The 10,189-nt window shown below is 39.7% G+C and overlaps 1 non-coding gene across 1 annotated transcript; it reads right to left on the bottom strand.

Moving 5' to 3' along the window:
• Nucleotides 1-3,298: 3,298 nt before the first annotated feature.
• On the bottom strand, nucleotides 3,299-3,405 carry LOC137960691 (small nucleolar RNA R71). Its single transcript, XR_011114241.1, has one exon. It is a non-coding gene; the product is annotated as a small nucleolar RNA R71 (small nucleolar RNA).
• Nucleotides 3,406-10,189: the final 6,784 nt, after the last annotated feature.

Below are 10,189 nucleotides of genomic sequence, written 5' to 3'. Positions count from 1 at the left end.
AAAACTATTATAAATGTAAGGGAAGAAAATTATTTCACGTAGTACAAAAATGAACGCCAAGGTTTTGTTATCCATGTTTGGGAAATTCCACTAGTACAAACCCCCTAATAATTTAGCTTGGTGTAATTTTGTAGGAAAGGGACTCTAACTGATCCTAACCAGCTTTAAATGTGGTGTCCATGCATGCCAGAAGAATGTTGAGGATGCATGTGGCATAATGATGCCAAAAATTTCAAGCAGTAGAAAAAATCAAATTCTCAAGTGGTTGGATATTTACCAGAGCCAAACAACCCACTTTTTCCTATCCTTAGAAATCACAAATACTTTCTGGAATTATCTCTCTAAGCATTTGTGGATTTCCCATTTTGGATGTTCAAATTTTTTTTTTCAGATCCAAACTTGAGTTTTCACTCTCCCATTTCTCTCTCTCGTATACAAAAAAAGATATAAGGCAAATAGATCGCAGCAAAATGAAAATTTTAGAGTTCATGTATGCAAAAAAAATTTGAAAACTATAATAGATGTAAGTGAAGAAAATTATTTCAGGCACTACAAAAATGTACTCCAAGGTTTTGTTATCCATGTTTGGGAAATTCCACTAGTACAAACCCCCTAATAATTAGCATGGTGGAATTTTGTAGGAAAGGGACTTCTAACTGATCCTAACACGCTGTCAATGTGGTGTCCATGCATGCCAGAAGCATGTTGAGGATGCAAGTGGCCTAATGATGCCAAAAATTTCAAGGAGTAGAAAAAATCAAATTCTCAAGTAGTTGGATATTTACCAGAGCCAAACAACCCACATTTTGCCTATCCTTAGAAATCACAGATACTTTCAGGAATTATATCTCTCAGCATTTGTGCGTTTCCCATTTTGGATGTTAAAATTGTTTTTTTCATATCCAAACTTGAGTTTTCACTCTCCCTTTTCTCTCTCTCGTAAACAAAAAAAAGATATAAGGCAAATAGATCGCAACAAAATGAAAATTTTAAAGGTTATGTATGCAAAAAAAATTGGAAAACTATAATAAATTTAAGTGAAGATAATTATTTCATGCACTACAAAAATGAACCCCAGGGTTTTGTTATCCATGTTTGGGAAATTCCACTAGTACAAACGCCCTAATAATTAGCTTGGTGGAATTTTGTAGGAAAGGGACTTCTAACTGATCCTAACATGCTTTAAATGTGGTGTCCATGCATGCCAAAAGCATTATGATGATGTAAGTGGGATAATGATGCCAAAAATTTCAAGGAGTAGAAAAAATCAAATTCTCAAGTGGTTGGATATTTACCAGAGCCAAACAACCCACTTTTTGCCTATCCTTAGAAATCACAGATACTTTCAGGAATTATCTCTCTTAGCATTTGTGCATTTCCCATTTTGGATGTTCAATTTTTTTTTTTCAGATCCAAACTTGGGTTTTCACTCTCCCCTTTATCTCTCTCATATACAAAAAAAGATATAAGGCAAATAGATCGCAACAAAATGAAAATTTTAATGTTCAAGTATGCAAAAAAAATTTGAAAACAATAATAAATGTAAGTGAAAAAAATTATTTCACGCACTACCAAAATAAACTCCAAGGTTTTGTTGTCCATGTTTGGGAAATTCCTCTAGTTCCAACCCCCTAATAATTAGCTTCGCGGAATTTTGTAGGAAAGAGACGTCTAACTAATTCAAACATGATTTAAATGTGGTGTCCATTGATAGATGCCATATTTTGACATGAGAACTAGGTTAATTATAATAGAATAACCTTTATAATTTTATTATTGGTAGTTACTTATCGGTTTTCAAATGAAATGTGCATTTATTGAATTTGGCATTAATCACTGTCGATATTGCATATTTCTCTCTCCTGAATTATGTTTCATTATTTTTTAGTCTTATTTCTTCCTGAAATACTTTTTATAGATTCAATTATGGAATTTCAGGAGAATTTGGGTGGAGAAGAAGATATTTACCAAAATGCCCTTAGTGAAATGGAGGTAATTTCTAGGGCAAATCGTTTTAAAATAAAAAAATCATATTTAAAGAGAAGAGGAGCGTGAAGAGAAGGGGGCGTAAAGAGAAGAGGAGCAGAGACCAAAAGGGAGGACTTTGACCGGAAACAGGGGAGGACCCGAGAGGAGTTCCCCACCGCTGTTCGCCGGCCAAGACCTTTCGCCACGCCACCCTCGTCCACCGCCGTCCACCGCCGTCCAGCAACTGAGAACAAACCCGAGGAGAGCTCGAGAGAGTCTCCGTCGAGGTGAGTTCGACAGTCGCTCGCCAGGCCGAGAAGTGATCCGAGAGGGCTTCTCCGGTGCCACTTCCATTTTCCGACCATCCTCCGGCGTCGTTTACATATTCCGACCAGTCCCGGAGCCATTCCGACTCCAACCGAGACTCGAGAGAGCCGGTTAGAGAACGTCAGCTCTGTTTCGCTCTTCGCCGGACGTTACCTCCTTCCGTCGGCTTCTAACCGTCGTCGCCGGCGTCGTCTCCACCTCCGGCCACTCACTATTGCTACCCGACGCCACCAATTTCCGGAAATCGCAGGACCCGTGAGAACGAGTTGCTGCCCGAGCGAGAGGAGGAAGAAGGGGAGTAATTCGTAGTCTTCTTAGGTTAGATTTTATTTTATTTTATTTTTGTTTTTATTTTTATTTTTTTTATTTTTTTTGCTTTCATAATTTTAGTTTGGTATTTTTTATGAAATTATTTTTATTTCTTCTAGTTAGTTCATATTTTTAGTAGCGAGTTTGTTAGCTTAATTTGATAGTTCATTTTGTTTCTTTTTGTGTTTTTATGCACGGGCGCCGCTCCCTAGGTGGACCATTAGCTCCCTTTGTTGAAGAGGTAGAAGATATTTGTAGGAAAACACCCGAAGTCAAGTTAGGAGCTACCATGGCCAATCAGGGCGAACCATTACAGTTACCTGCAGCAGGTGACCGTAGAGCCCTGAGGGATTATTCTATCCCATCCCACTTCACATCACCTTCTTGCATTATATTGCCACCCACTACTGCCGCCAGTTATGAGTTGAAACCGGGTGTGATCCAACTCCTCCCTACATTCTATGGGTTGGATAAGGAGGACCCATATTACCACATCAAGGAATTCTTAGATATTTGTGCAACTTTTAAATTCCAGAATTTCTCAGATGACTCTATCCGGTTAAGACTTTTTCCATTTTCACTTAAGGATAAGGCCAAGTCTTGGCTTAATTCCTTGGAGGTGGGCAGCATTACTTCATGGGACACGTTAGTCACAAAATTTTTGTCCAAGTACTTTCCCATTCAGAGAACTACAGCCCTCAGGAGAGAAATCTCCAACTTTATGCAGCAGGAGGGTGAACACTTTTATGAGGCTTGGGAGAAATGGAAGGATTTGATTCGTAGGTGTCCGCATCATGGGTTTGAGAAATGGCATTTAGTGCAATACTTTTATCAAGGTCTTACTCCCCAGGTTAGATCCATGGTAGATGCAACGAGTGGTGGGAGTTTGATGGGTAAGAGTGCTAGTGAGGCGTGGGACTTCTTTGAAACGTTGAGTGATCAATCTCAGCAATGGGGTTCGTCATTTAATGTTGATAGGAGATCCCACGAAACCAAAAGAGGGGGTCTCTACGAGGTTAGTGAAACACCTATGCTCATGGCCAAGATTGAGGGGTTGACTAGAAAAATTGATGCCCTTATGGTGTCCAAGAGTTCACCTGCTCCTAACCCATCTACTGTCTGTGCCATATGCTCTGGTTCATCTCATCCCACACAAATGTGTCCATCTAGTTCATCCTACCCAGAGCTCATTGAGGACTTGAATGCAGTCCAGAATTTTCATAAACCAAACCGGAACGATCCTTTTTCAGAAACATATAATCCGGGTTGGGCTAGGCACCCAAATTTCTCATGGTCCAAGGGCCCACAGGTTGGGGGTCCTCCAGGGTTTACTCAACCCCAAGCTCCGCGCCCACACTTCACCCAACAACCATTGATTCCACAAAAACCTTCACTTGAGGATACACTTCAATTATTCATGCAGAATACACAGTTCTCCATTGCCAAACTTGAAATGCAAGTGAGTCAGTTGGCCAGCCACATGAGTGAACAAGTACAAAATAGACTCCCGAGTCAAACCATTCCTAACCCCAAAATCACACATGAGAGTGAGTTGAGTTCCAAACCCCACCATGAGCAAGCAAAAGCCATAACCACCCTTAGGAGTGGTCGTGAGTTGAACAATGGGGAAGGGACCATTAAGTCTAAGGAGTCAAAGGATGACAATGGGGACACATCATTGAGTGACGAACCTCCAAGTTCTCCACCAACAGCCAAGCAGATCCCTAACCAAGTCCCACTAGCTCCTTATCCACAGAGGTTATCGGGCCCACCTAGGAAAGGAGATAGCATCCATGAAACGTTGGAACTGTTTAGTAAGGTTCACATTAACATTCCACTTCTTGATGCTATTAGGCAAATCCCTGCCTATGCCCGATTTTTGAAAGACCTTTGTACACAGAAGAGAAAACAACATGTTAACAAAAAGGTCTTTCTTACTGAGAATGTAAGCTCAATTCTGAAGCACAACACTCCTCCTAAAGTTAAAGATCCTGGATGTCCCACAATTTCATGTGTCATTGGTGAACATACCATCCAGAGAGTTCTTCTTGACTTAGGAGCAAGTGTGAATTTGCTTCCTTTCTTTGTGTACCAGCAATTAGGTTTGGGGGAATTGAAGCCTACCCCCATCACACTTCAACTAGCTGACCGCTCTGTCAAGATACCACGAGGAATAGTTGAAGATGTTTTGATAAAAGTGGACAAATTTTTGTTCCCGGTTGATTTCATTGTTCTTGATACAGAACCAGTATTCAATGTGACCAACCAAATTCCTGTCATCCTAGGACGTCCCTTCTTAGCCACATCTAATGCTATCATTCATTGTAAAAGTGGTGAATTGGAGTTGTCTTTTGGAAATTTTAAGGTCTCATTGAATGTATTTAATGCCGGGCACCACCCACTTGAGTCTGATGATCTGAGTCCTGCATTTAATATAGAAATTGTTATGCTTGATAACGAATCCACTCTTGAATCTTTTGAGTCTTGCATAACATCTTTAGACATGGACTATTTTGATGAGGAAACATATTTCCGAGAGGTTAATTCTTTACTCAATTATGTACCTCTGTTGGAGGAAGCTTATGAGGTTACCACAACTGATCATCCACAGGATCTTCCTCTTGACTTAGACAAACCTCTCGAAACTTCCAAGCTAGATCTTAAGCCACTTCCTCCCACGTTGAAGTATGCATTCTTGGGACCCATGAACTCATTACCAGTCATTATTTCCTCTGATTTGAGTATTGAGCAGGAGGAACAATTGACTGAAGTTTTACAAGCACACAGAGAGGCATTGGGGTGGACTCTTGATGCCTTAAAAGGGATTAGCCCCTCCATATGCATGCATCGTATTCATTTGGAGGAGGGGACTAAAGCCTCACGTGAGATGCAACGTAGGTTAAATCCCCATATGCTGGAGGTTGTGAGAGAAGAAGTCATTAGGTTGCTTGTGACAGGAATCATTTACCCTATTTCCGATAGCACCTGGGTGAGTCCAATTCAAGTTGTCCCTAAGAAAGGGGGGATAACAATAATGAAAAATGAGAGTGGTGAATTGATTCCCACAAGAACTACCACCAAGTGGCGTGTCTGCATTGACTATAGAAAACTTAATTCCGCCACTAGGAAGGATCACTTCCCACTACCTTTCATTGATCAGGTACTAGAGCGATTGGCCGGCCACAATTTTTATTGCTTCTTAGATGGATACTCCAGCTACAATCAAATTCCCATTGCTCCAGAAGACCAGGAAAAGACCACATTCACGTGTCCATTTGGCACCTATGCTTACAGACGCATGCCTTTTGGTTTATGCAATGCACCCGCCACTTTCCAACGGTGCATGATGAGTATTTTTTCTGACATGATTGGTGAATTTTTAGAGGTCTTTATGGATGACTTTTCTGTGTTTGGCTCTAGTTTTGATACATGTCTGCACAATCTTTCACTCGTATTGTCCCGTTGCATTAAGTCCAATTTAGTCTTGAATTGGGAGAAATGCCACTTCATGGTGAAAGAAGGAATTGTTTTAGGACATGTAGTGTCTGAGAGGGGTGTAGAAGTGGACAAAGACAAGGTTGACCTAATTGCCAATTTGCCACCACCTACTTCTGTGAAGGGAGTGCGTTCTTTCCTTGGCCATGCTGGGTTCTATAGGCGTTTCATTAAAGACTTTAGTAAAATTTCTCGTCCTTTGACGAATTTACTTGCTCAAGATGTTGCTTTTGCCTTTGATGATGCCTGTATTCATGCTTTTGAGACACTGAAGAAATGTTTGTCCACTGCACCCATTGTCCAACCCCCTATTTGGTCCTTGCCTTTTGAGTTGATGTGTGATGCCTCTGACTATGCATTGGGGGCTGTTTTGGGGCAAAAGACGGATAGAATGCCCTGTGTCATTCAATATGCTAGCCGAACTCTTCATGATGCTCAATTGAATTACACTACCACTGAGAAGGAGTTGCTAGCTGTTGTGTTTGCCTTGAACAAATTCAGATCATATCTGTTAGGGTCAAAGGTTATAGTGTTCACTGATCATTCTGCTTTGAAGTATTTATTATCCATCAAGGACACTAAACCTCGCTTGATTAGATGGATCTTGCAATTGCAAGAATTTGACCTTGAGATTCGAGATAAGAAGGGTTGTGAGAATGTTGTTGCTGATCATCTATCTAGGATATGTGTAGTACCTCAGGAAGGATTCCTTCCTTTAAATGATTCCTTCCCTGATGAACAACTTCTCCAAGTATCCCAGTTGCCTTGGTTTGCTGATATAGTCAACTATCTTGTAACTCATAAGATTCCTGATTATTGGAGTAAACAAGATAGATTGAAATTCTTTTCCCAAGTCAAACATTTTTTTTGGGATGACCCTTATTTGTTCAAGGTGTGTTCTGACCAAGTCATTAGGCGTTGTGTACATGAGCAAGACTTTGCCAACATTCTTGAATTTTGTCATTCCCACGCATGTAGTGGACATTTTGGTGCTAGAAAGACCGCGGCTAAAGTCTTGCAATGTGGTTTCTATTGGCCTTCATTATTTAGAGATGCCCATGAGTTTTGTCAGGTGTGTGATAAATGCCAACGAACTGGTTGTTTGTCTAGGAAGAACATGATGCCTCTTAACCCCATTCTTATTGTTGAATTGTTTGATGTGTGGGGTATTGACTTCATGGGTCCTTTTCCTGTCTCATTCGGCTATCAATACATCCTTGTTGCTATTGAATATGTCTCTAAATGGATTGAAGCTATATCATGTAAGACAAACGATCACAAAGTGGTGGTAAAGTTTTTAAAAGAAAATATCTTTAATCGATTTGGTACCCTGAGAGCGATCATCAGTGATGGGGGATTTCATTTTTGTAACAGAGCATTTGAGGCCTTATTGAAGAAATATTCCATCACTCATCGGGTGTCCACTCCATACCACCCGCAAACTTGTGGTCAAGTGGAAATCTCTAATAGAGAGATCAAACGGATTTTGGAGAAGACGGTTCGCTTTGATAGGAAAGATTGGTCCACTCGATTGGACGATGCCTTATGGGCCTATCGAACCGCTTATAAGACTCCTATTGGGATGTCTCCATTTCGCCTAGTATTCGGCAAAGCATGTCATCTACCTGTTGAGCTTGAGCATAGAGCTTATTGGGCCATTAAGGCTTTAAATTTTGATTTAACTCAAGCGGGTGAGGAGAGAAAGTTGCAATTGAATGAGTTGGAAGAGATACGTCATGATGCTTATGAGAATGCCAAACTGTATAAGGAGCGAACAAAGCTTTTACATGATAAATCTATTTTTCGCAAGTCTTTTACTGTTGGGCAGAATGTTTTACTTTATAACTCACGATTGCATTTGTTTCCAGGGAAGCTAAGATCCAGGTGGTCCGGTCCATTTGAAGTTACACAGGTGTTTCCTCATGGCGCTATTGAGATCCGCAATCACGGAGACGGGTCGATCTTCAAAGTTAATGGTCAGAGGCTCAAACCGTATCTTGAGAATGTCCCCACACCAGAGGAGGTGATGGTGATTTTCTTGGAGGAACCTGTCATTTCATCTTGAATGCGTCAGAGTCTTGCTTACGACTATAAACTTAGCACATTGTGGGCAATCCCCACGTTTCTATCCCTTTGTACATTACAGTTTTATTTTTATTTTTATTTTTATTTTATTTTTTTGGTTTATTCATACTCTCTTACCGGCTGAGAGCATAAATGGTTCCGGTAGTCGATGACCAGACTTTTGGTCCCTAGTTTGAGAGGTCTGTACTCAAACAACCGTTCTGGGATTGACCAGTTCGATCTTGAAGTATTGAATGAAAACCTTATGGTGAGTAACTTAAGGACTTGTGTTCAGCGCGTGATTCCTGCTGCCTTCAGTGGCCAGTCACACGGAGATTTCTTCAAAGTGTGATGTGGGATAGCGGTTTCATCTACGGATGATTACCTACGGGTACGGCTGATACGAGTAAACCTTCTTCGAGGGAGACTATGTATCATTCCTGGGGGTCTTTTTTTTTTTTTTTTTTTTTGTAGACTTTATAGTGTTTTAACTTTTCCCCATTGAGGACAATGTCAGGTTTAGGTTTGGGGGGGCGGGGGGGGGGGGGGGGGGGGGGGGGGGGGGGGGAACGACTCTTTTATGTCTTAGCAATAATTTTCGTTCGATTTTTGTTCGTGGTTTTCAAATTACTCCTCTTAGTATGTGGTTAACATTAGTAGAGTTAAAATAAGTTGCTCAAATCTTTTTCAAAAATTTTCGTAAATTTGTGTAGAATATGCCTATTAGAAATCTGATATCATTTGTTGTGATTCATGAGAATTCAGTGGGATAGCATCCTATTGCATTAGACTTGGAATTTAGTTGCAAAAGAGAACATGTAAATCTAGTGTTGATCTATGTTAGTCTGAATAGTCTTGTATGCCTGTTTGAACTCATACCTCAGTAAAATTCCTTGTTGTAATGTATAAATGCAAATGGAAATGCTCTTGCTTGCAAAAGACAGATAATTTCAGAAACAGCCTGGGCAAACCCAGGGACATGCACCGGAACAGTCGGTCACTTAAAAATAAGTGCATGTGCAGTGAAGACGAATAAAAAATGGTGGTAATACCAAAAGTATTCAGTGAAGAAAAAAAAAATTACGCTGGTAATAGAGTAAAATGGTTTTAAATCTGGAAGCAATGAGTTTCCTTAACTTTGATGACGAATTGTAATTTGAAAGAAGTTGCAGGTCAAGATTGAAATTAGTATATTTCTTTTGTGAGATTGTCAGACAATAGGCTTACTCTACTATTTTCTCTTAATTGTGATGTGACAAGGATTTTATTGTTATTTGTTGCCTCTTCGTTCTGTTGAAGTAATAGCTTATGGGTCACATTGGTTCAGGTGGAGTAACAATGAGTGTATTTGGATTAATAATAGACTATATTTTACACAGGTTTTCAAAATTTTGCAAGATCTCATATGATTTTCAGATATTTTACGATACTAAGTGTTAGTCATATGCTAATGAGGAGTAAATTTTCTTCAGTTTTTTTTCTTTTTTATATTATTGATTTAGATGAATTTTGTGGGTAAATTCCATGCAAACCCTCACGAGACATAACTCGTCCACTACTGCAGAGTAGGGGTTTAACGGCTTGTTGCATACGCTAAATGCAATCGTGCTCCCTACGAAAGTGGCATTTTGTTTTCCTAGGCTTAATTTTGGTTCGATTGTTGTTTTGCTAGGGACTAGCAAAGATTTAGGTTTGGGGGTGTGATAGATGCCATATTTTGACATGAGAACTAGGTTAATTATAATAGAATAACCTTTATAATTGTATTATAGGTAGTTACTTATCGGTTTTCAAATGAAATGAGCATTTATTGAATTTGGCATTAATCACTGTCGATATTGCATATTTCTCTCTCCTGAATTATATTTCATTATTTTTTAGTCTTATTTCTTCCTGAAATACTTTTTATAGATTCAATTATGGAATTTCAGGAGAATTTGGGTGGAGAAGAAGATATTTACCAAAATGCCCTTAGTGAAATGGAGGTAATTTCTAGGGCAAATCGTTTTAAAATAAAAAAATCATA

Source organism: Aristolochia californica, unplaced genomic scaffold (genome assembly GCF_029961685.1).
Source record: "Aristolochia californica isolate CCGP_79_NKW_82.1479 unplaced genomic scaffold, dmAriCali1.0.hap1 SCAF_3, whole genome shotgun sequence".
Classification (NCBI taxonomy): Eukaryota; Viridiplantae; Streptophyta; class Magnoliopsida; order Piperales; family Aristolochiaceae; genus Aristolochia; species Aristolochia californica.
Note: the sequence above shows the minus strand (reverse complement) of the source record. Positions and strands in the feature narration are given on the sequence as shown.